Raw genomic sequence first — 25,201 nt, 5'->3', positions numbered from 1 at the left:
CGGCCAGTCAGTGGCAGAGTTGGGAATAGGACCCAAGAGCCCTGATTTTCAAACTAACCATCACATCTTGAATTTCAGACATTGAATGATCTGAATAAAGTGCTCTCAGATGAGCTCCAGACCAACAACAGTTCACAGTAATTATTCAGCAAGTATTTGAGGAGAACTGCAATGTTAGAGAGAATCATGAACTGCTCAGAGACCATTAATGCAGAAAGCAGCAAAATTTGTCAAACATATGACTGGTTCTGACTTATTTCCTTGGTCTTAAAGAGAACAACAAGGACCTGAGTCTCCTCCTGTCAACAACCCCTGCTCAGCCAATCAGGGTAGAGACTGAGGACGAGAAGCTGAGGGTTCTCACCAGAGAGCCCAAAGGATGGCCCAGGTCACCAGTGGGGATCACTGCCCGAGCACTATTTCAGCCCCACATTTTTGGGTGGACCTCCCACAGTGGGAGCTCCAGACCACTCCGTCGCAACACACACACACACACACACACACACACACACACACACACACACACCCCTCGCTCCTGGAGTTGGGAGGGGAACAGGTGAAAAGACAAAAGAAGCAAGAGACAAAGAGAAAGGAGGAAGGGATGGATGGAGGAAAAGGGGAAACAAAAAGGACAAAACCTAATGTCCCCAGTGATTCTAAGGGACAAAATCCCAGGTGCAAAATAAAATTCTGCCTCCTTAAGCTCGTGTTTTCCATGCCTAGAATTCAATAGTCACCACATGGATCAGACTGAACAGGTTTCAAACCTCGAGGAGACTCTTACCTTCTAAACAGGGAGGGCTGTTTTCTAGTAAAATCAGGAAAAGGGAAGGAGAAAACTCGAAAGAGGTTCCTCCTGACGCTCACGTACGTGAACCCGAATACTCTCTCAGCCCTGGTCTACACTAAGGTCGGGGGTCGAACTACGGTACGCGAATTCAGCTACGTGAATAACGTAGCTGAATTCGAACTACCCTAGTTCAACTCACTTACCCGTCCAGACGCCGCGGAAGCGAACTCCGCGGCTCCAAGGTCGACTCCGGCAACTCCTCCTGCCGCGGTGGAGTACCGGAGTTCAAACTAGCGCTTCCGGGGTTCGAACTATCGCGTCTAGATCAGACGCGATAGTTCGAACTCCGAGCAGTCGAACTTGCCGCGTCGACCCAGCAGGTAAGTGTAAACGTGCCCTCAGTCCTCAAAGAGAGACCTGGAGAAGGAGACTTGCTGAAGCAAAGCCACAGGGGTCTCTGAGGTTTCCCTGGCCCCTCGCCCCTGTCCTGCCTGCCTGATGTCAGCATCTCTCTGTGAGGTCACCACCTCCCCACCACCTTTGACCAATAGTCTGAGGTCCTGCAAAAAGCCTTTGTGATGTCACTGCCACACCCCTCCCTTGCTGTGCTAATGTCCTGCCCCTGCCCAGGCACTTTGGAGGTTTGAGCTACTCCCTGTGGATCACCCCACTCAAGGAGCGTTCGTTCTAGGAAGCAAGCCGGCTAGACAGGAAAACATCAGACGCTGCTCCCAATGCTACACTCAGTTTTTCAGAAATTAGTCGACTTTATGGCCAGAAGAGACCATTAGAGCATCTAATCTGACCCCCTGCATATCACAGGCCTCCTGTATGACACCAGAGCTACTTTTGGGGCAAACCCATTCCAGAAAGGCATCTAGTCTCCATTATATGACATCAGGAGATGGCAAATCCACCACTTTCCTTGGTAGCTTGTTCCTGTGGTGAATCATCCTCGCTGTTGAATATTTGTGTCTTATTTCTAATATGAATTTGTCTCTTTTCACCTTCCAGCTACTGGGTCTTGTTATGCCTTTCTATGATCAATTCAAAAGCCCTTTAACACCCAATCTTTTGTCTCCATTAAGGCCCTTCAACACTTCAATGAAGTCACCTTTCAATCTTCTTTTGATAAGCTAAAGAGGTTGAGCTTGTTCAATAGCTCACTAGAAGGCATTTTTCTCCAGCCCTCAGAACACTTCGTGGCTCTTTGGTCATCAGATTCCTGAACTGCAGCTGGATGTGGTTCTTGTTCTTCTGCACAACATAGCTCCTGGAGAAGAGGATCTGCAAATGTACATTCCTATGATACCTTTGTTTAACTGATGAAAACATAAACTAGACACTTAGAGGATTGGAACTGATTTCAGCTGATGGACAGCTTCGCTAGGTTTTTATGCATTTGGACAGCGAAATGTTGAGTGTTTACATTGATATCAAGCACTCCTGTATAGAGGAGCCCCTGAACATAATGGAGAATGGAAATGAAAATGTTTAACTTTTTTAAAAAAAAGAAAGAGGGTTATAAAGGAACACGGGGGTTTGAACTGAGGACTACTTAAACTGCAGTCAAGCACTCTAACACTGAACAATAACCCCATGATGCTAAGAGTATGGAACCGTGATGTCCAGGACTTTGAAGGACAAACCCTGCTTCATCGAGGTCCTTTGCCATTGCCAGACCACAGGTGGTTTTAAAAATGGGGTTTGATTAAACTTCTTAAATGTGGCAAACACCACAGCTTGCACACCCACCGATATAGCTTCTCCCAGTGACATAGCTGCCATCTCTTGGGAAGTGGATTAACTACACCCCCAGGAAAACTCTCTCCCATCAGCCTAGAGCAGTGGTTCTCAAACTGTGAGTCAGGTCCCCAAATTGGGTCATAACCCTGTTTTAATGGGGTCGCCAGGGCTGGCATTAGACTTGTTGGTGCCTGGGGCTGAAACCAAAAGTCTGAGCCCCACCAGCCAGGGCTGAATCCCTCAAGCTCTGGTTTTACCCTCTCCTAACTGGGGCAGGGCTCAGGCTTTGTCTCCTCTGCCTGTGCTCAGTGTAGAGGGGCTTGGTGTGTCTTTCTAGGGTCAGGTAGTACGTTTTTTGGGGTGTTTTTTTGGCAAAAAGGGGTTGTAGTGAAAGGAAGTTTGAGAAACCCTGGCGCAGAGCCCCTGAGTATGTCTAGACTTGGCTCCCTGTGGAAAATCAGACACTGGAAGTACAGCCATGGAGACACCACACACCAGCCTTGCTTAACAGGCAAGAATCAAACCTCCACAGACAAGTGCCTGTTGTTTTCTATCCCATCTCCCTAAGCCCTCAGCCACCACCACTTAACAAAGGGGCTTTGCTACACGATGGTTCTGGTCTCACTGAAGGGTCATTTCCAATTGTTTGCTCAGACCAGCATTAGGGAAAATGGTGCCCTGGGCAAAGCTTGTACTTTGGCACTTCCCCATTGCCCCTGGGCGATCCCCACTCCCCCTTTACCGCTAGCTCCTGTGCTCCCAAACCTTGTACCTCCTTCACCCCTAACTCCTGCCCCTCCTGTGCCCCCTTTGCCCTTAACTCCCTGTGCCACCAGCCATTGCCCCTCTCCTGCAGCCCCTTCACATGGCTCCAGTGCTGGGGGCCCTGCACTTGTTCTCCCTTTCCCTGGGTTTTGGCATCACTAGCCGCTGATTAGTGAGTAGGGTTCAGTGGTTCCCAAAATGTGGGGCAAGACTCCTAGGGGGGCACAGAGGAACATTCATGGAGTCAATGAAATCAATTGAGCTTCTTCAGTCTCTCGCTGCAGACATTTCCCTTGTTTTTAAAGGCAAAAATCCTGATCTTTCCAACGGGAGCTGCTGCTTCAATGTTCAGTTTGGGGAGGGATCTGGCTGCACTCAGAGATCTGCCCGCGGGTTACAATCCGTGATCCGAAGGGCCGAATGCAAACAGCGTTTAGATGGGACCGTTAGTGCCGCCCCCGTGTGGCCAAAGATCAGAACTGACCAGCAGAGTTTACAGCTGGAGCCTGGGACGCTCCTGAACAAACTGGGCCCGAAGCCTCTCGCGTGGGACCCTCGCTGTGCAGCAGGAGGCGGAGGGAAGCTGATTGTCAGGGCTCAGGGCAGCTCCCTGCCAGGCTGAGCCGGTGTCTGTGCTAAGCTTGGCATCAATCAGGTGATTCTGGGCAGTTCGGTGTCCCCGGGCTCCCACAGGAGGGTGAAGCAGGTCACCCCTGGAGCAGGTTAAAGCTGCAGGGTGACAGTGGGGTTGCTGCCCCTGTGAACAGCTGCTGTAGCACCGCCTGGGCAGGACAGGGAGAGCCAGTTATAATCCCCCCAGCCTGTATCGGGGGATGGGAGCACTCACACCCTGGGGACCCTGAGCTGGGGCGGAGGGAGGCCCCCGTGCCCCAGGGTTGCTGTAAGGGCGAACAGGGGCACCCACCCACCCACCAGAGATCTACGGGGGGGGGGGGAGAGTGGCACCCACACATCCAGGATCTTGTGGGGGGGGACAAGGGCATCCACATTGCGGGATCCTCTGCAGAGGGCCGGACACCCACACATCCAGGCTTCGGTGGGGGGGGCCGAGGGCGCCGGCCACCGGGGCGGGGGACGGGGGCACTGAAACATCCGGGATCTTACCTGGGAGGACAGCGGCACCTGCAGCTCGACATGAGATGGGGGCGGGGGGAGCAGGAGCATTTCCCAGTTCCAGGCTGTCCCTGTCTGGCCCAGGCACAGAGCTCAAAAGCAGAGTTTAAAGCTCCAGCTGCCAAGCAATAAAAGCAGCTGGGCTCCATGGCTGGTGCCTGTAATCCCAGCGCCTGGGGAGGCTGAGGCCAGTGTATCGCTTAAGCTCAGGAGTTCTGGGCTGCAGGGGGGCTGTGCCGATCGGGTGTCCGCACTAAGCTTGGCATCAATATGGTGATCCCGGGGAAGCTTGGGGTCCCCAGGTTGCCTAAGGAGAGGTGAACCGACCCAGGTTGGAAACAGAGCAGGTGAAAACTCCTGTGCTGATCAGTAGTGGGATTGTGCCTGTGAATAGCCCCTGCAGTGTAGCCTGGGCGAGACACGGTCTCTTTTTATACAGACACCCCCCGCAGAGCCTGCAGGGGGGATGGGAGCACCCACACGCTGGGGATGCTGACTTGGGGGGAGGGACGCACCCAAGCAACACAGATCTTGAAAAGGGGAACAGCGACACCCACAGATCCCGGATGGGGGCAGGCAGGGGAAACCACACACGGGAGGTAGTTCATGGGGTGGGGGACAGAGACACCCACCAGAGATCCTGGATGGGAGCACCCACATGATGGGGATCTTGAACTGGGAGCAGGAAAGCACCATGTACCAGAGGTTCTGAAGGGGAACAGGGACACCCACACACCACGTGTCTTGCAGCAAGAGCTGCGGTCTTCATTTACACAGGGCAGTGATGGGGACTTAACCACGTCCCTCGCGGAGCTTGTTCCACTAGATGATTAGCCTCATTGCCAGGGCGGCTTCAGGAAGTGCGGGGCCCAATTCGAACAGTTTTGATGGGGCCCCGGCAGGGATGACTAAAACAAAAAAACACTTAAAAAAACCCCTTTCATGTCTTCCATGTATTATTTACTTTCCATGACTATATAAATAATAACAAAATTATCTATTACATACATTGCATCATATATTAATTAGCTGATTTGCACTTTCATATCAGGAAAATAATTTGTTTTGATAGTTGTACAACTGATTTTCTTCACTATTTTATTAAAATTTATAAAATATTTCCTTATTAATATAAAATTGCCCCCATCCTTCCCCCCCTCCAGCGCCACCCAGCCCAGTGGAAACCAACCCTCCTTCCCCAGCTCCGCCCCAATGAAACAAGGTTCAGGGGCGGGGGGAGGACGAAACAGCACCCAAGGGGTGACCCGATCACAGCAGTAAAATAGGACCTGCCCCTCCTGCTCAGCCCCACCATCACATCCTTCTTCACCCCTAGCCCCCGCTGGCTTGCTGTATCCCTCCTAGTCATTCCCCACCACTCGCCTCCTTTCACCTTCTCCCTCCCCTGCCAGAAACCCCCATGCCTGCCCCTAGAACTCCTGCTGGCTCACTGCTCGACTCTTTGCCCACTCACCCCCTCACCCTTCCCTCCAAGTATAACGCCTCATTCAAAGACCCAGGGGTCACTATATTACTGCACATTGCAGTCCATCAATGCAGTTGTAGATAAATCTCTGCATTATGCATTTTTGTATAACTTTTATATGACTTTGTATTGAACCTTGGTAATATGTTATAGCAGGCCCTAAAGGTAGTGTAATTAAGGTAAAAGAAAAATGTCTTTTTGCTTGGAGTAGAATAAGATCTTCCCCCCACTTTGTAATCAGTTGCCCTGTTGAATGGATGAGGTGGGACTGAGGAAGGTGTGGAAGGCAGCACCTCCAGACACCTGCAACCCTTGGAGAGGGGCTGGGAGCCAGACGGAGGAGAGCTTTGCCCAGGCTGAGTGGGACGGAGTTTGGGTGCTGGGTGCAGGCTCTGGGCTGGGGCACAGGTGGGGTGCAGGAAGGGTGGAGGGGTGCAGGCTCTGGGAGGGAGTGCAGAGGGCTGGGTGCAGGCTCTGGGATAGATTTTGGGGGCCGGAGAGGGGGTGGTGGATGCTGGGAGGGGACTGCCATCACATGTGGCTTGCTTTCTCCTCTGCTGCCCCTCACCATAGCCTTGGTGGGGAATGGGGCTGCCCCTTGCCCAGTGTTTGCAGGAGTGGTGGCTGGGGGGAAACCCAGTCAAACTCTGGTTTTACTCTTTCGTTGATGGGTCACTTTAACCCATTACACACCCTTTCCCGCCTCTCTCACCCCCCTTTTCTACTGGGCTTGCTTGATCTTTTCGGTGGAGCCAGATGAAAACCACAAACCCCAGTGAGAGCAACAGGCTGGAAGACTAGACTGAACCCACCACCCAGCCTAGTCCATCCCAGAGCCCAGGACTGAGGGCAAATGTCCCCCCACCCCCAGGCCACCTGTTTCCACTCCTGGCCTCTCCCAGCACTTCCAGCGATTCTGTATGGCTGCATCAGGCGGGATTTCAACCGGACTCTCCCTGCTAAATTCACCCCTGTTTGCACCAAGAGCACCTTCCTTCCCTGCCTAGAGCTGCTGGATGGCTAGAAAGCTGAGCTGGGCATTTGATTGGTCTGGAATATTATCATGCCCCCCCTCAAAAAAACCTTAATATCCACACAGCTTTGGGGGGAGATAGCCCCCCCCCCAAGATGGTCTAATTTATTGATGTAGGGCAAACGAAGGAGCCATAGTTTTATGGAAATCTTCAGCCCCTACAGCGGTCTTGCAGCAGGGAAAGCAGAGTTGATGGGAAGGGAACTGGTCTGGATAGAAGCCCCAGTCCTCTTCCTGTGCAAAATAATTTGGAGAGGGGAATCAGATCACTCCGTGCCTCAGTTTCCCCTCTTGCCGGAGGGGGGCGCGGGGGAGAGAAGTCTCAGCCTGCCTGTTGCAGACCTTTCGCATTCTCCCCTCTTGATGTATTTGGTTTCCTCCTCAAACCTCCCTCTCTCTCACCTGGAGTTCACAGCACTAAGTACCGGCTCGGGGCTTTTTTCCTGGGTTACAGGATCCCGGCTTTAGTTTTGAACCAGACACAGGCAGGCACCAACTCACCCTCAAACAGCAACACCACGAAAACCACAACACCAGCCCAATATTACAACCCTCCGGGGAATCACAGGGTCAGACACTCACGGCTGGAAGCCCCAGCAGCTGCTCAGGTGAGCGAGGTGCACGGCAGAGATTCCTGTCTCCCACCGGGCCGGAAGCTCCCTCGGCGTCTCCTCCAGGTGAGTGCTGGGGGTGGGGGAGGGGAAGGAAGGCTGCAAAGCACATGTGCCTCCTCCCCTCCCCCTCCCCCCCTCCTGACCTGCAACACCTACCCGCGGCTGCCTCTGCCTCAGCCCTCAGCCGGCCAGGGTCTCTCGTTGCCTAGCAACAACAGCTGCTGCTTCCGGGAGACGCTGCCGGCGCGGGGCCCTCTCAGGCGCGGGGCCCAATTCGGGGGAATCGGGCAAATCGGCCTAAAGCCGGCCCTGTGCTCAACACTACGAGTTTATATCGAATTGAGCAGCGTTAAATCGCATTAACCCTGCACCCGTCCACACAGCGAAGCCCTTTAGATCGATCTAAAGGGCTCTTAATACCGGTATCTGTACTCCTCCCCGACGAGGGGAGTAGCGCTGAAATCGGCATTGCCATGTCTGATTAGGGTTAGTGTGGCCGCAATTCAATGGTATTGGCCTCCGGGCGCTATCCCACAGTGCACCATTGTGACCGCTCTGGACAGCAATCTGAACTGGGATGCACTGGCCAGGTTGACAGGAAAAGCCCCATGAACTTTTGAATTTAATTTCCTGTTTGCCCAGCATGGCGCGCCGATCAGCACAGGTGACCATGCAGTCCCAGAATCCAAAAAGAGCTCCAGCATGGACCGTACGGGAGATACTGAAGCTGGTCTCTGTATGGGGAGATTAATCTATTCTATCAGAACTCCGTTCCAAAAGACAAAATGCCAAAGCATTTGAAAAAATCTCCAAGGCCATGATAGACAGAGGCCACAGCAGGGACTCAACACAGTGCTGAAACTTAAGGAGCTGAGACAAGCGTACCAGAAAGCCAAAGAATGAAATGGACGCTCACGGAGGGAGGGGCGACTGATGACTGTAGCTATCCCACAGTTCCCGCACTCTCCGAAAACCATTTGAATTCTTGGCTGAGTTCCCAAAGCCTGAAGGGTCAAAAACATTGTTGCGGGTGGTTCAGGGTATATGTCGTTTCCCCCCCTCCCCCGTCCTGTGAAAGCAAAGGGGAAAAAATCATTTCTCGCCTTTTTTCAATGTCACCGTATGTCTACTGGATGCTGCTGTCAGACGCGGTGCTGCAGCGCTACACAGCAGCATCCCCTTCCCTTCCCTTCCCTTCCAGACAGCAGACGGTACAGTAGGACTGGTATCAGTCATCGTCATCCCGTGAGTGCTCCTGGCTGGCCTCGGTGAGGTCGCCCAGGGGCGCCTGGGCAAAAATGGGAATGACTCCCAGGTCATTCTCTTCTTTAAGCTTTGTCTAATGGAGAGTCAGTCCTGCCTGCAATATCATAGCAGCTGGAGGCTGCCCTCCCCACCCTCCTTTGAGCTCTACTTGCAGAGGCAATAAAGTCAGTGTTGTTTCAAATTCCTGCATTCTTTATTACTCTGTCACACAAATGGGGGATAACTGCCACAGTAGCCCAGGAGGGGTGGGTGAGGAGGGAAGCAATGGGTGGGGTTGTTGCAGGGGCACTCCCTAGAATGGCATGCAGCTCATCATTTCTGTGGGGTGTCTGGGGCTCTGACCTGGAGCAGCCATTTGCCTCTCTGGTTCTTTAGTAGGCTTGCCCGATAGTCCAGACAGGACTGACTCTCCCTTTAGACAAAACTTAAGGAAGGGAATGACCTGGGGAGTCATTCCCATTTTTGTCCATGCGCACCCGGCCGACCTCACCGAGGCCAGCCAGGAGCACCCATGACAGCAGCAAATGGTACAGTATAACTGGCAATTGTCATTGTCAAGTTGCAAAGCAGCAGACGGGACAGTATGGCTGGTAACCATCTTTGCTAAAAGAACAGGAGTACTTGTGGCACCTTAAAGACTAACAAATTTATTTTAGCATGAGCTTTCGTGAGCTACAGCTCACTTCTTCGGATGCATAGAATGGAACATACAGACAGGAGATATTTATACATACAGAGAACATGAAAAGGTGGAAGTATGCATAACAACAGGAAAAGTCTAATCAATTGAGATGAGCTATCATTAGCAGGAGGAAAAACAACTTTTTGAAGTGATAATTAAGATGGCCCATAGAAGGTGTGAGGAGAACTTAACATAGGGAAATAGATTCAATTAGTGTAATGACCCAACCATTCCCAACTTGCAGAAGGCAAGGGGATGCTGCTGTGTAGCGCTGCAGTACCGCGTCTGTCAGCACCATCCAGTAGACATATGGTGATAGTGAAAAAAGGCTGAACGGGCTCCATGGTTGCCATGCTATGGCGTGTGCCTGGGCAATCCAGGGAAAAGGGCACTAAATGATTGTCTGCCGTTGCTTTCACAGAGGGAGGATTGACTGACGACATTTACCCAGCATCACCCACGACACTGTTTTTGCCCCATCAGGCGTTGGGATCTCAATCCAGAATTCCAATGGGCGGGAGAGACTGCGGGAACTATGGGATAGCTATGGGATAGCTACCCACAGTGCAACGCTCCGGAAATTGACGCTAGCCTCAGTACATGGATGCACACCACCGAATTAATGTGCTTAGTGGGGCCGCGTGCACTCGACTTTATACAATCTGTTTCCAAAAACTGGTTTCTGTAAAATTGGAATAATCCCGTAGTGTAGACATACCCTGTGATTAACAACTTTGGTGGCTAATTGAAAGGCTGATGGTTCAAACCCAAGTGAAGATGGAGGTGTTTTTTTTTTTAGTGATGAGAATCCAGTACATTTTAACAGGCAGAAAATCTCCTCAATGCTACTCTAGCCTCATTAGGCAAGCATAAGGAGCACTTTTGCCAGATGCATTGGTGGTATAGTGGTGAGCATAGCTGCCTTCCAAGCAGTTGACCTGGGTTCGATTCCCAGCCGATACAGAGATATGATGTTTGCTCCCCTGGGAATTGGTTTAATTTCAGTCACATTGTATCAGTTTACCAAGGGAATGAGAGAATCAATGTCCTGCAGGTCATTCAACACACAATGGAGGAAGAAAGGGGCGGGACTATACAATGAGCTGTTGGAGTTATCCTGGTATTACAATGTTTGGTTTATTTTTTAAAAAAACATCCTTTACTTCCCTCTCCCTTTTAGACTCAGAGCCTTTAAGGTCAGAAGGGACCAGTGTGATCATCTAGTCCAACCTGCTGCACCTTGCAGGCCAAAAGACCCCACCCACCCACTCCTGTAATAGACCCGGGACGGGAGGCAGCTCTGTGCTCTGCCCCTACCCCAGGCAGCACATGGAGGCTCTCTGCTCTCCCCAATGGGTGTGCAGAGATGTGCCAACAGCAGTAAGGTGGCTCCCTGCCCACTCTGCCTCCGTTCCTCCGTGCCCCTCCCAGAAATGGACGGTATGTCCCAGCATCCCCAGGGCGGGGGGAGTGTCTCCATTCATTGCCCCTACCCCGAGTACCAACTCTGCAGCGGCCATTGGCCAGGAACTGCAGCCAATGGGAGCTCTGGGGGCAGTGCCTGCAGGCAGCGGTGCACAGAGACCCCCTGGCACGGCCCACCTAGGAGCTGCTGCCAGAGGGTTGTGTGTACCGGTCACTTTGGGAGCTGCAGTACCTGGGGTAAGTGCCACCCCTCCTGCATCCCAACCCCCTCCCCCAGCGCAGAGCCAGCACCGCGCACCCAAATTTCCTGCCAGAGCTTTGCTTCTCGTCCTTTCACCCAGAACTGTCCTTCTCCTGGGCTGCAAGTAGCCATCCCTGGGAAGCCAAGAGGCAGGCACAGGATTCAACCTCCCAGCAGCCAACCGCACCTCCCCAGGCTTTGCAGAACGAATGGTGATGCTCTACTAACCCCACTTAGCCGCACTGAGGCGCTTAGCTTCTGCCCTGCCTTCCTCAGCTCGACTTTCCTCTTTTGCCCCATTGCTGCCTCACTTCCTCCTTTGGCAAGTCACACAGAGGAGGCAGCAGGAAGAGCCGGCCGCCATAGGCCAATCTCCAAGTTCAGAGGAAGCCAAGCCACAAGGCTTCAAAAGGTGACTGGCCAAGGTCCTCTAGCTTTCCCCTGCTGATGCCAAGGCTTTTTTCTCAGCTCATTTCACCACCCTCTATCCTGCAGGGGTTGAGTTTATCGCAGGTGTTTCCCCAAATTGGGCCAGCTAGTCAGCATAGGGAGAACTAATGACACACCAGAGTTTGGCAGAAAGCAGCACGTTTATTATACTGACAGCTAAGCTCAAAAGAAGAAGCGGGGTGGAGGGAGTGTCACACTCACACTCGCATACTCACACTCCCAGGACTGGCAGGGAACTGGAGATGTCAGTGTAAGGGGACTGTTGCCCCCTTACTAACATTCAGTGGGGGTGTTTTGGCTGCTAGCTCCCAGCACTAAAAGGGGAGGGTTTGATGGCAAATCAGGACCCTGAGACTGACAGTCCCCAGGAACAATGGCAAGAGGCCAATGCTTCAGGTCAGCCTGATTGACAGGGCAGGCCGGCTAATCAGGGAGACAGAAGGCCAGTGTGGGTCCCGTCCTCCGTGTGTGAGCAGGAATGTGCCGGAGTCAGACAGAGTGGGGCCGAGCTAAGGAGGAAGCAGGGGCCCAAGCTGAGCTGGAGAACAGAGCCAGGCCAGATCCAGAGGGGCCAGAGCTGCAGCCAGAGAGCCAGAGGCACAGCCCAGAGAGAGCAGATCCTGTGCTGGGAGCGGAGCTGCAGCCAGAGAGCCAGAGGCACAGCGCAGAGAGAGCAGATCCCGTGCTGGGAGCGGAGCTGCAGCCAGAGAGCCAGAGGCACAGCCCAGAGAGAGCAGATCCTGTGCTGGGAGCAGAGCTGCAGCCAGAGAGCCAGAGGCACAGCCCAGGGAGAGCAGATCCTGTGCTGGGAGCAGAGCTGCAGCCAGAGAGCCAGAGTGTGGTGAGCAACTGGGGCCAGCCAAGGGGGGACCTTGGGCAAAGGGCCCAGCGCAGAAAGACACTCCAGCCAAGGGTCCATGCAGGCCAGGTTGGGAGGGGGACCTTAACCTGCCGGGGGGGCTGGCACTGGAAAGAAGGATCCCACCACCCAAAGCCCGGAGGTGTGTGGTCACCACCATTTCAAGTGTCCCACCCACAGCATCCCTGCAGCACAGCCAGGGCCTGAGAAGGAGGCCTGGGGCCTACAAGGAACAGACTGCAAAGTGCTTTGATGTCCAGAGACATTGTTTGTAATGTTCCCTGCCACAGAGCAGGGTGATGTGTTTCCCTGTAACCATTCCCATTTATTCTTATTCTTTTCTTTAAATTGATTGTTAAGTAAACAACTTGTATTTGCTTTAAATTGTATGGAATAATCAGTGGGTCAGGGAGGTGCCCAGTGCAGAGAGGGTACCCCGGAGTGGGGACACCTTAGCCCCTGTCCTAGGTGGCCACAGCAGGGTTGGGGGTTGAGCCCCCCAGGAATCCTGGGCCCAGTCTTGTTGGGGCTACGAGAACTCTGCCAAACAGGAGAGTCCTCAAGGGCAGGGAGGCCTCTGGGTAAAGGAAGTGGGAGCAAGGACTCAGATCCTTTCGCTAGCCCACTTCACCGGGGTACACAGAAGCCAGGAAAGTTCCCCACAATAGCGGGACCATTCCCCCGCTTACATAATTGGCGTCACGAACAGGATCCTATCCACAGGGTCCACCCCATTGGTTTACTGCTTGAGTTCTAGTAGCACTGTCCAGGCCTGGTTGAGCACTCTACCATGGCTGGAATTGAAGAACTACGAACCCAGTTTGCTGAACTTCAGCGCAGATTATCAGACCAAGCGGAGGCATTACAACAAGCTAGAACTGAACAGAAAGAAGCCTTATCACTGGCTAAGGCAGTGATAGACCAACAGGCAGCAGAAGCTAAGAAACCCCCTACTATTTATGTCCCACGGGAGCGGAAGGTCACAGAGTTTGGTGGCTTCCCGACAAGACCAGGAGACATTACGGTAGAAGAGTGGGTCAAGTCTGTGAAGGCAGCTCTGCGTGTGCTAAGAGTACCTGTAGAAGACCATGTAGACTTCATAGAGGAACATCTCAAGGGCCAGGCCAAGGCCACAGTAAAGTTCATGGCAGTGGCAGACAAGAAAGATGTGGAACAGGTATTTGAACTCCTCCTAGAAGTGTATGGAGACAAGGTGCCTATTGGAACCCGACTAAAGGAGTTCTTTGAGAGAAAGCAGGAGCCTGGTGAAACTATCCGGGCATATGCATATGACCTCCAGGAGAGAATGAGCAAAGTGGAGCGGCGAGACCCTCAACGAGTTCCAGACCCAGATACAGTTCTGAAAGAGCAGCTGGTGTTGGGGCTTCGTGATGACTCCCTCCGACGTGAAATGAAAAGGAGGTTTAAGGAAGAGCCCAGTAAGAAGTTCTATGAACTCATGCAGGCTGCCATTATGTGGTCAGAAGAAGAGGAAGTTCCTGTGGCAGAGACAGCCAAGAGTAACCCCTGTACACGAAGTGGGGGCCTAGTGAATGCAGCTGCTGGGGAAAAAGCCCTGCCCCAAACACAGCTAACATTGGAAAGCTTAAGTGAAGCTGTCCAAAAACTGGCGGTCCAACAGGGGGAGATGCTGAAAGTAATGACTGAGGTGATGAAAGGGAAAAACCCCACCAATATGCCAAGATATCCAAGGGCCCCAGGACCCCGAAGAAGATCTCCACTGAAGGACGAGCTGGGCAGATACGTTTGCTACACTTGCGAAAGGCCAGGACATACTAGTCGAGAATGTACAATGAGGAGACTGGAGTCCCAGGCACCTGAAATTCAAGAGGCACGGGGAGCAAGCAGCCCACCGTCAGAAGGCCGAGTGGGGACTGAAGGGTTTCTACGGCTGTCCCTAGAAAAAGGGCAGCGTGGCAGCAGCGAGGAAAAGGACCCTGATGATGTTAGTATATTCAACGACTTCTGTGGCCGAGCTTTCGGGGACTGCTTGACAGTGGAAATAACCATAGCAGGGGTGAGAACCCGCTGTTTGATAGACACTGGCTCAGAAGTCACCACTATTTCTGAATCATATTTCCGAAACCACTTAAAAGAGAGAGATCTGACCATGCATAATACCCGATTTGTACAGCTAATGGCAGCTAATGGACTTGCCATCCCTGTGGTGGGGTGCCTTGAAGCTGATGTAGGGTACATGGGTCGAACAATCCCTGGGAAATGCATCTTTATTCTAAAGGACACAGCTTCAGAAAAGACTTTAATGGAGAACAGAGTACCAGGAATTCTTGGGATGAATATTATAAGAGAGCTGAAAGAATTACTGTTGATAGGAGAAGGAACCCAGGAGATGAACCGTCACGGGCAGCCCAGGAAGGACGCTACACTGAAGCGAGTACTAGCCCAAGTGGAGAGACATGAACGTTTCCCGGGGCCAACGGGACAAATTGGCTATGTTAGGGTGGCAGGGAGACAGAAGGTGGTTATACCTCCCTGGAGTGAGAAGATTATTGATGGACGCTGCCGGGTGCCAAGCGACTTTGACGGATACAGAGTGCTTGTCGAGCCAACACCTGGGGCCAGTCTCCCTAATGGGCTCCTGGTTGCAAATGTACTGGCTAATGCCAGCAAAGGAAAAGTGCCAGTCAGGCTGTTAAACTCAAGTAAGAAGGCCATAAAGTTGTGCCCCCGAACCAGAGTGGCAGAGATACACCGACCTGAAGGAGTGGTACCCCCAGTGGGGGTGGCCTTGGAAGAAAATGGGGATGAGCTGCGGGTGACAAAAGTAAAAAAAGGCACACAGGTTATCACATCGCAAGTGGCACCCGATGGAGAGCTACCCATTCCAGTCCAAGTGGACCTCCAACAGCTAACCCCTACACAGGTTGGTCGTTTGCGGGCGCTACTGGAGAAACATCAAGAGGTCTTTTCCAGGGATGAGCGGGACTTCGGTTACACCACCACAGTGACACACCAAATAGCCACTGGAGATGCTGTCCCGATAAAACAGAGACACCGGCGGATTTCACCACGAGTGTTCCAGGAGGTAAAAAAACACATCTTGGACCTAGTGACTCAAGGTGTCCTTAAAGAAAGCCACAGTCCGTGGGCATCACCTGCAGTGATTGTAATAAAAAAAGATGGTGGGGTGCGATTTTGCTGTGACTACAGGAAACTGAATGAGGTAACACACAAAGATGCCTACCCGCTACCCAGGGTGGAAGAGTCACTGGATGCATTAGGGAGTGCAAGAGTGTTTTCAACCCTCGATTTAACGTCTGGTTATTTCCAGGTTGCAGTGGAAGAACGAGACCAGGAAAAGACAGCAGTGACGACTCCCTTTGGGCTGTTTGAATGGACACGTATGCCATTCGGCTTGTGTAATGCACCTGCTACGTTCCAGAGACTAATGGAGGGGGTTTTGGGAGACTATATCTTAGACACTTTGCTGATATACCTGGATGATATTATTGTGTTTTCCAAGGATTTTGAGAGTCATATGGAAAAATTGGACTTGGTTTTCACACGATTGAAGGAACACGGATTAAAGCTGAAGCCAAGCAAGTGCTGCCTCCTACGTGAAAAGTCAAATTCTTGGGCCATGTGATTTCAAAGGAGGGAATCCAGGTAGATGAGGAGAAGACCAGGGCACTGGAAAATTGGCGGTCCCCAAGAATGCCAAGCAAGTGCGGCAGGCTCTAGGTTTCATGAGCTATTACAGACGATTCGTTCCAAAGTTTGCACACGTTGCTGCACCGCTATATGGACTAGTGGGCCAACCCACCCAAAGGAAGGAAAGGACCAATGTTTTGTGTGGGATGATGCCTGTCAGACAGCTTTTGACAAATTAAGACATCAGCTTATGTCACCACCTGTACTTGCATATCCTGACTTTAGCCTGCCATTTATAGTGACAACTGATGGAAGCCTACACGGCCTAGGTGCGGTGCTCAGCCAGAAGCAAGAGGGCCGAGCGTGTAATCGCATATGCAAGCCGAGGGCTGAGGAGGTCAGAAAGAAATGACAAAAACTACAGTGCTTTCAAACTAGAACTGTTGGCCTTGAAGTGGGCTATCACTGAAAAATTTAAGGATTATTTAGTGTACTCTAAATTCACGGTAATCTCAGACCACAATCCACTCCGATACCTGGCAGCTAATTTAGGTGCAATTGAGCACCGCTGGGTGGCCCAACTCGCTGAGTTCACTTTTGAAGTACAGTATAAACCTGGAAGGCAGAACATCAATGCTGACACCCTGTCTAGATTGCCTCTGGAGGAGGAATCAGAAGAGGGTGAGGATCTAGAGAAAGACTTCCTAGTCATCCCTGCAGATGTTGTGCGTACGTGTTTGTGGCTCGAGAATCCAAAGCCCGAGGATGAAGTGACGGTAGAGGATGCAGTACAAAATCAGGTAAAAGGGGAGAGCGCAATAATCTCGGGGTACTCATGGGAGGAGATTCAGACTCTGCAACGAAGGTGATGTTGGACCTGTCTTAGTGGCAGTCATGAGCCAAAGGAGGCCAGATCGGAGATTTGGGGCCAGATACCCCCAGTCTAAGAAGCTAGCCAGACAGTGGGATCGACTTAGATTACACCGTGGAGTGCTGTTCCGGGTAACATACCATCCCCGAGATGGTGAGGAAGTGTGGCAGTTAGTGGTGCCTGTGTCGCTCCGCCGTCAAGTTTATGAAGCCAGGCATGATCATGGGGGACATTTCGGAGACAGGAGCACTCTGGAGGTGATGAGGAGAAACTATTACTGGCCCACAATGGGTAGCGACGTGCAAGCATGGATCCGTCAGTGTAAACGGTGTGCCTTAGCCAAAGATGTGTTTCCTCCCAACCGAGCCCCTTTGACCTGTACTAATGTGACTGCCCCAATGGAGGTCCTAGCAATGGATTACACACGGCTAGAGAGATCTTCAGAGGGGTATGAGAACATACTGGTTCTCACGGACATGTTCACCCGATTCACTGTTGCAGTTCCAACTAGAAACCAGACAGCGCGGACAACGGCTGATGCCCTCATAAAACATTGGTTTGTGTACTATGGTTGTCCGGCACGGTTACACTCGGATCAGGGGAGGAATTTTGAATCAGAAGTGATAGCTGAATTGTGTAAACTGTATGGCATAGCCAAAAGCCGAACAACACCCTATCACCCGCAAGGAAACGCTCAGTGCGAGAGATTTAACCGGACACTGCACGATATGCTAAGAACACTCCCGCCGGAAAAGAAGCAAGCCTGGCAGGAACATCTCCCTGAGCTGGTGTTGGCCTATAACAGCCATGTCCATTCGTCAACAGGTTACGCTCCTTTTTATCTCATGTTTGGGAGGGATCCCAGGTTGCCATTGGATATTCTGGACAGAGAGGGCCCTGAGGAGGATGTGGTGACCAATTTGGATGACTGGGTCAAAGGTCACCATGACAGGCTGAAGATAGCCTGTGAAGTTGCTCTCAATACAACTAAAGACACTGCCCAAAGTAGGAAAAGGACTTATGATCGCAAGTCCAGTGGGGCTCTCATCAGGCCCGGTGACCGTGTACTAGTTCGTAACCATAGACACCGGGGGCGTAATAAAATACAGGACAAGTGGGAGTCAAAGCCCCACATTGTAGTTGCTCACACCAATCCCGAGCTACCAGTTTACACCATTCGGCCTGAACGCGGAGGTCCTGAGAGAGTAGTACACAGGGACCAGTTGAAACATTGCACTCTTAGTCCAGACAGGGACCATAGGAGGCGTAGATCAGTACACTCTGAGGAGGCTGAAACCAGTTGGGAAATGGTTCTAGTCCCACAAACCGAATACAGAGGGGGACAGAGTGGGGCAAACCCAAACCCTAACGAGAATGGCCAGATCCCTCAAACTGACCCAGTATTACCTGAGGATAGGGAAACAGAAAATATGGGTAACGAACCACCAGTTTTAAGGAGGTCCCAGCGGGCTAATAAAGGTGTACTTCCTGTTAGACTTAGAGATACTTATGTTATTGGTTCTATGTAGTGTGTTGATGAATATTGTTATGTATAGTATTAAGAAGTAGATGTGGAGTGTTAACTATGTTAAATGTTCTTTTCGTAATTGTTAATGGGTTTTTAATATAATATGATGTGGATATATGTTGTTTTTATGGGGCCTGGATGTACCGGTGTAACTATTGTGGCTGTGGCAGAATTTTAGCAGGGGGGAATGTAAGGGGACTGTTGCCCCCTTACTAACATTCAGTGGGGGTGTTTTGGCTGCTAGCTCCCAGCACTAAAAGGGGAGGGTTTGATGGCAAATCAGGACCCTGAGACTGACAGTCCCCAGGAACAATGGCAAGAGGCCAATGCTTCAGGTCAGCCTGATTGACAGGGCAGGCCGGCTAATCAGGGAGACAGAAGGCCAGTGTGGGTCCCGTCCTCCGTGTGTGAGCAGGAATGTGCCGGAGTCAGACAGAGTGGGGCCGAGCTAAGGAGGAAGCAGGGGCCCAAGCTGAGCTGGAGAACAGAGCCAGGCCAGATCCAGAGGGGCCAGAGCTGCAGCCAGAGAGCCAGAGGCACAGCCCAGGAAGAGCAGATCCTGTGCTGGGAGCGGAGCTGCAGCCAGAGAGCCAGAGGCACAGCCCAGAGAGAGCAGATCCTGTGCTGGGAGCGGAGCTGCAGCCAGAGAGCCAGAGGCACAGCCCAGAGAGAGCAGATCCTGTGCTGGGAGTGGAGCTGCAGCCAGAGAGCCAGAGGCACAGCCCAGAGAGAGCAGATCCTGTGCTGGGAGCGGAGCTGCAGCCAGAGAGCCAGAGGCACATCCCAGGGAGAGCAGATCCTGTGCTGGGAGCAGAGCTGCAGCCAGAGAGCCAGAGTGTGGTGAGCAACTGGGGCCAGCCAAGGGGGGGAACCTTGGTAAAAGGGCCCAGCGCAGAAAGACACTCCAGCCAAGGGTCCATGCAGGCCAGGTTGGGAGGGGGACCTTAACCTGCCGGGGGGCTGGCACTGGAAAGAAGGATCCCACCACCCAAAGCCCGGAGGTGTGTGGTCACCACCATTTCAAGTGTCCCACCCACAGCATCCCTGCAGCACAGCCAGGGCCTGAGAAGGAGGCCTGGGGCCTACAAGGAACAGACTGCAAAGTGCTTTGATGTCCAGAGACATTGTTTGTAATGTTCCCTGCCACAGAGCAGGGTGATGTGTTTCCCTGTAACCATTCCCATTTATTCTTATTCTTTTCTTTAAATTGATTGTTAAGTAAACAACTTGTATTTGCTTTAAATTGTATGGAATAATCAGTGGGTCAGGGAGGTGCCCAGTGCAGAGAGGGTACCCCGGAGTGGGGACACCTTAGCCCCTGTCCTAGGTGGCCACAGCAGGGTTGGGGGTTGAGCCCCCCAGGAATCCTGGGCCCAGTCTTGTTGGGGCTACGAGAACTCTGCCAAACAGGAGAGTCCTCAAGGGCAGGGAGGCCTCTGGGTAAAGGAAGTGGGAGCAAGGACTCAGATCCTTTCGCTAGCCCACTTCACCGGGGTACACAGAAGCCAGGAAAGTTCCCCACAATAGCGGGACCATTCCCCCGCTTACATCAGGATTCTGCAAGGTACGTTTCCCACAGCGCAGCTATGGACGGTGCGATGAAGGTAACTCTCCCTGAGGCACAATGAAATACAACGCAGAGAACCACTGGCCAGGCGGTCCGGGCAAAGGGCCTTCACTGGAGGTACAAGCTTGTGAGTGCTCTCCTGAGCACAGGGCCCCTCCCCCTTTTAAGGGCCTGCACCTCATGGCCTGCGACTAGAGATGACTTGGCTGCATCTGGTTGGTCACACTCCACCTTGGGCAGTGTCCATGCTCTGGGTGTGTGAGCGCTGCCTAATTAGACTCACAGACACCTTGTCTACCTGGAAGTTCTTCTGCTCTTCAACCAGCCCATTCATCCCAGGAGCATTCCAGGAGGGAGCAGGAGGGGGAAAACCACTTCACAGGCATTCAGAGAGGGACAGGAGACAAAAGTGGGAGCAGGGGACGTATAAGAGACCTTTTGAACATAGAAATCACTGCTGCTCCTACAACAGTAGGGATAGGACACTAGGAGCTGGGAAAATTAAGCCATCATGTTTCTGAACCAGGGACTTTTTACGTGTCAAGCAAACGTGATAACCACTACACTACAGAAACTCTGTCACAGGGCTCTGCCCCTCCCTTCATAAGAACATAAGAATGGCCATATTGGGTCAGACCAAAGGTCCATCCAACCTCACATCCTATCTGCCAACAGTGGCCAATGGCGGGTGCCCCAGAGGGACTGAACCTAAAAGGCAATGATCAGGTGATCTCTCTCCTGCCATCCATCTCCACCCTGTGACAAACAGAGGCTAGGGACAGCATTCCTTACCCATCCTGGCTAATAGCCATTCATGGACTTAACCTCCATTAATTTATCTGCAAAAAGAACAAGGAGTACTTGTGGCACCTTAGAAACTAACAAATTTATTTGAGCATAAGCTTTCCTGGTCTAAAACCAACTTCATTGGATGCATGCAGTGGAAAATACAGCAGGAAGATAGATATATACATACATATATATATACATATACATACATACACACACACACAGAGAACATGAAAAATTGGCTGTTGCCATACACACTATAACGAGAGTGATCAGTTAAGGTGAGCTTTATCAGCTGGAGAAAAACCTTTTGTAGGGCTTTCATGGCCTTTGAGAAAGCAAGACAGAGCCTTGGAAGACCCAGCAGAGTTTGTGGCACAGGAATTGTGCTCAGATTCCACTGAGACTTCAACTCAGGTTGCAGGATTCAAAGTCCTGAGTGCTGGCCCTTACACCATGGGACCAGCAGAGCACCTGTTGATTACTGTCGACTTCCAGCAGGGAGGACTCTGTGGGCAGGGGCGGCTCTAGGCATTTTGCCGCCCCAAGCACGGCAGGCAGGTTGCCTTCGGCGGCTTGCCTGTGGGAGGTCCGCCGAAGTCGCAGGACCAGCGGACCCTTCGCAGGCAGGCCGCCGAAGGCAGCCTGCCTGCCGCCCTCGCGGTGACCGGCAGAGCGCCCCCCGTGGCTTGCTGTCCCAAGCACGCACTTGGTGTGCTGGTGCCTGGAGCCGCCCCTGTCTGTGGGGGACAATTTTTTCTGGCAGGGAGGACTCAGTGGGAACATGCCTCTCTGGCCAGCCCTGCATTTGCTCAAAAAGTCAGCACCCAGCACTTTGCTGCAGGCCAGAGGCCTTTCTTCCTCCAGACTGTGAGGCCAGTGGACAGGTGAGGCAGTAGCACCTTCAGTCCCAGGCAGTAAAGGGCCCTTCCTAGGAAAGGCCATGTCCTGAAAAGGAAAAATGAAAGTCAAGGAGAGTCTTTCTAAAACTCTTTGGGAATGTCACAGGGGAAAGTGTTTTTTAGCCTGACAAGGGACTTGAACCCTGGACCCTCAGATTAAAAGTCTGATGGTCGACCAACTGAGCTCACCAGACTCACATTTAAAAAAATTGCAAATTTTGTGCAGAAGAGAAACTAGTCAAGAAAAATGAGGGCAGGAAACAATACAGAAAACCTGCTACTCTCGCTCTCTTAGCAGTTCTAGCCCCCAACCTGCTCCTCCATCTGGTGCCTTGAGGCCGTATTCTTCTTTTTTAATAAATATCAAATCCTGGAGAAAACACAGTTATACAAAGCAAAACGAAATCACAAACAGAAATGTCATTGGAAATACAAATATAAAAAAGGGAAATGCAATTCCCATCACTTTATCGTGTCTGGGCCATTCCTGTATCGAGAGCACCCGCGAAGGTCCCTGTGTGCTTACGAGAAACCTGGAGGAACTCATCCCACAGCCTGAACATGAAACTCAACTGCTCCCAGGTGCTGCAGTAAAACCCTTTCCCTGCTGTGACCTTGCACTCCATTGTGGGAGTCACTGAAATAATCACAGCAAAGTAGTTCAGGGAAACTGTTATTAATGAAGTGTGAGTGAAAGGTGAGAATCTGATGGTGTCAGTGTCACACTAGAGGGCGCTGAGATGGTTTTAAATTTGTCATCCAAACCCAGCCACCACCTAGCACATGTTTTAACCTCTTCCTCTCTTACCGTTGCTCCTTGTCAGGGAAGGGGAGAGAGCAAAGGAGCAATAGAAACAGAGACCTAGTGACCGGAGCAAACATTTCTTTGCTCCTTGCTTGGCTCTGTCAGTTATTCGGGTACAAACTCACCCCCCACCCACCGTCTGGGCTGGGCTCAGTGGGCAGGAAGAGCTCAGCTGTCAGTGGCACTTGGGGAGCTCGGGACATTACTGGGAGCTGCTTGAACGTTTATGTGAAAACCACCTAAACACGGACACAAGGTCTAGGCTGCAGTAACTCATCTTGCATCTGCGGCTGTTGAAGCTACAAGGCAGAGGACTAAGTACAACATTTAAACTGATGTTTGACCTCAGAGAATAAAACAAATGTGTCTGTGAAAAGAGGGGAGTCGAGTTCAATCCCTTGTCACCATCAATGTGCAAACCAGGAACCTGTTGCTTTGCATTCCTGATGTGTCGCCCTCATGTGGCTATTCTCAGAGACTTTAAGGGCAGAAGGGACCATTATGATCATCTAGTCTGACCTCCTGCACAACGCAGGCCACAGAATCTCACCCACCCACTTCTATAACAAACCCCTAACCTATGTCTGAGTAACCTATTCTGTTCAGTCCCTTTAATTAAAAAAATGTGTTTTTTTCATAGAAACTATATTTTCCTTGTAGAGACACAGGGGCAGATTAATCTACAAAGGGAAGGTGATTCCAAGGCAGTTCTGGAGGAGAAGGGAACGTTTTCAGCATCACTAAATTATTTTGTTGTGCCTCACAGAGAGAGAGAGAGAGAAAATAAACCTATTAATTTGAGCTACCGACACAGTTCACAGCATGAAAAACACAATTTTGTGTTCAATGAGTTGTGTTCATTTACATAATATGAAAAATATGTATTAGGCAATGCATGAAAACCTCACTGCATTGAACTACCCACTTGATCTAGTCAATGTACTACAGAATATTTAAAGAAGTTAAGAAAGATGTGCTTATAAATCAACGTGTTGTGCCATTTACACACGTACAAGACACAGAAGAAACTGAATTATTTGAGCTACTAAAATTTCCATTTTCTCACAGCATTTTAGGTCTCAAGGTTGTTTTAATTTGCTCATTTTTTTGGAACTAGAAATGGGGAAAGAGTACACTGAAGTCAGTGGAATTACCGCAGTGAGGGATTAGTCTCATTATTTGCCACTAACAAAACCTTTGTTAACACAGAGTTAACTTTGACTGTGACTATCTCTTACCTTCCAGAACATCGAGTTCAGTAAAACTCAGACTCTGGAAAAACAGGGAATACAGAGTGAGGGTACATGCCCAGATAACCTTAACTCTGCCCTCTAGAAGAGAATCCCTGATAGCATATGAGAACAAGGAAAGGTTTAGGGACAAATTACAGCTACTTCCCAAGAGTTTGTTTCTTCTGTAATTAATTGATCCTGGCCCCATCGATTGATCCTGGCCTGGTGTCTGGCTGTGGAATTTACTGTTTACTATTTTTATCCTGCGTATTTAAAGATGAAACTGCTTTACAAAAGCTCCTTTATTCTAGGTGATACAAACAGGTCACTTCCCAGCTAGTTCAAGGAGATGGAATTTTCCTGACCCACAGGGAACTTAAACTAACATGCTCAAGATCACACATTCCTTAGGAGAAAACAAAGGGGGAAAAAACCAAAACCCACCAAACCGTTGCTGTTTCTACCCAAATGATCAATGAGACCAGAAAGTGAGACTGTGCAATTAACTGTCTGGGACTACACTGACTCTGCAGTTACTTGGATGCAGACACACCCAGCTCTACGGTTGGTAACGTACAGAGACTCTGCTGCTGCTCATGAACTAGCAGCACATGACCTCTGAACAGCTGCCATTCAAATGTATCTGAAAGTTACAAGGAACAACGATCTGTGTTAAAGGAAGGCTGCCATTTATTAGAGCCCCAGTTGATGCCGCAAAGAATCCTGTGGCACCTTGTAGACTAACACGTTTTGCAGCATGAGCTTTCGTGGGTGAATACCCACTTCTTCGGATGCAAGACACAGTTGATGCCGTGTGCACAAAGAGAGGTTTGAATGTGTAACAGGGAGTTTGGTAAATCTTGGTTATTTTAGTTTTGTAACAGGCTCCTGTCCACCCCCAGTAGAGTTTTCAGTCCCAATGGCAACTTACTTACCAAATGTAATACAGACTAGTCCATGCCAACCAAGTGGATGTGGTTCTTCTTCTTCTGCACATTGTAGCCCATAGAGGCCAAGGACCTGCAAATGTGTCTTCATGGGCCTTTGTTTCATTGATGAAAACAAACCTAGACACTTAGAGGATTGGAACTGATTTCAGCTGGGGGCCATGTTTGCTAGGTTTTTATGCATTTGCACAGGAAAACATTGAGTGTGTCCCATTCAAGAATGCTTATTTAGTGGAGCTCCTGAACATACTGGAAATGGAACTATTTTTATTGAGGGAACAGGTTTGGGAGGGGGCACTTGGATTTGAACCAAGGACCACTTGATCTGCAGTCAAACACTCTACCACTGAGCTATACCCCCATGACATTTGAAGAGGCAAGTCAGTGATCTTAAGGATTTTGAAAGATGGGCTCTGCCTCAGAGAGCTCCTTTTCT

General features: G+C 51.0%; 1 protein-coding gene and 2 non-coding genes across 3 annotated transcripts in view; 1 reads left to right on the top strand and 2 right to left on the bottom strand.

Annotated features, from left to right (window-relative positions):
- The window catches only part of LOC120385078 (zinc finger protein 850-like), a gene marked incomplete at its 5' end in the record, with an annotated part of 387,202 nt that overhangs the window by 91,255 nt on the left and 270,746 nt on the right, over nucleotides 1–25,201 (bottom strand). The window lies entirely within an intron of this gene.
- On the top strand, nucleotides 10,408–10,479 carry TRNAG-UCC. The gene has a single exon. It is a non-coding gene; the product is annotated as a tRNA-Gly (tRNA).
- Nucleotides 25,055–25,126, bottom strand: TRNAC-GCA. The gene has a single exon. It is a non-coding gene; the product is annotated as a tRNA-Cys (tRNA).

The sequence above is a fragment of the Mauremys reevesii genome, linkage group 17 (assembly GCF_016161935.1).
Source record: "Mauremys reevesii isolate NIE-2019 linkage group 17, ASM1616193v1, whole genome shotgun sequence".
Classification (NCBI taxonomy): Eukaryota; Metazoa; Chordata; order Testudines; family Geoemydidae; genus Mauremys; species Mauremys reevesii.
Note: the sequence above shows the minus strand (reverse complement) of the source record. Positions and strands in the feature narration are given on the sequence as shown.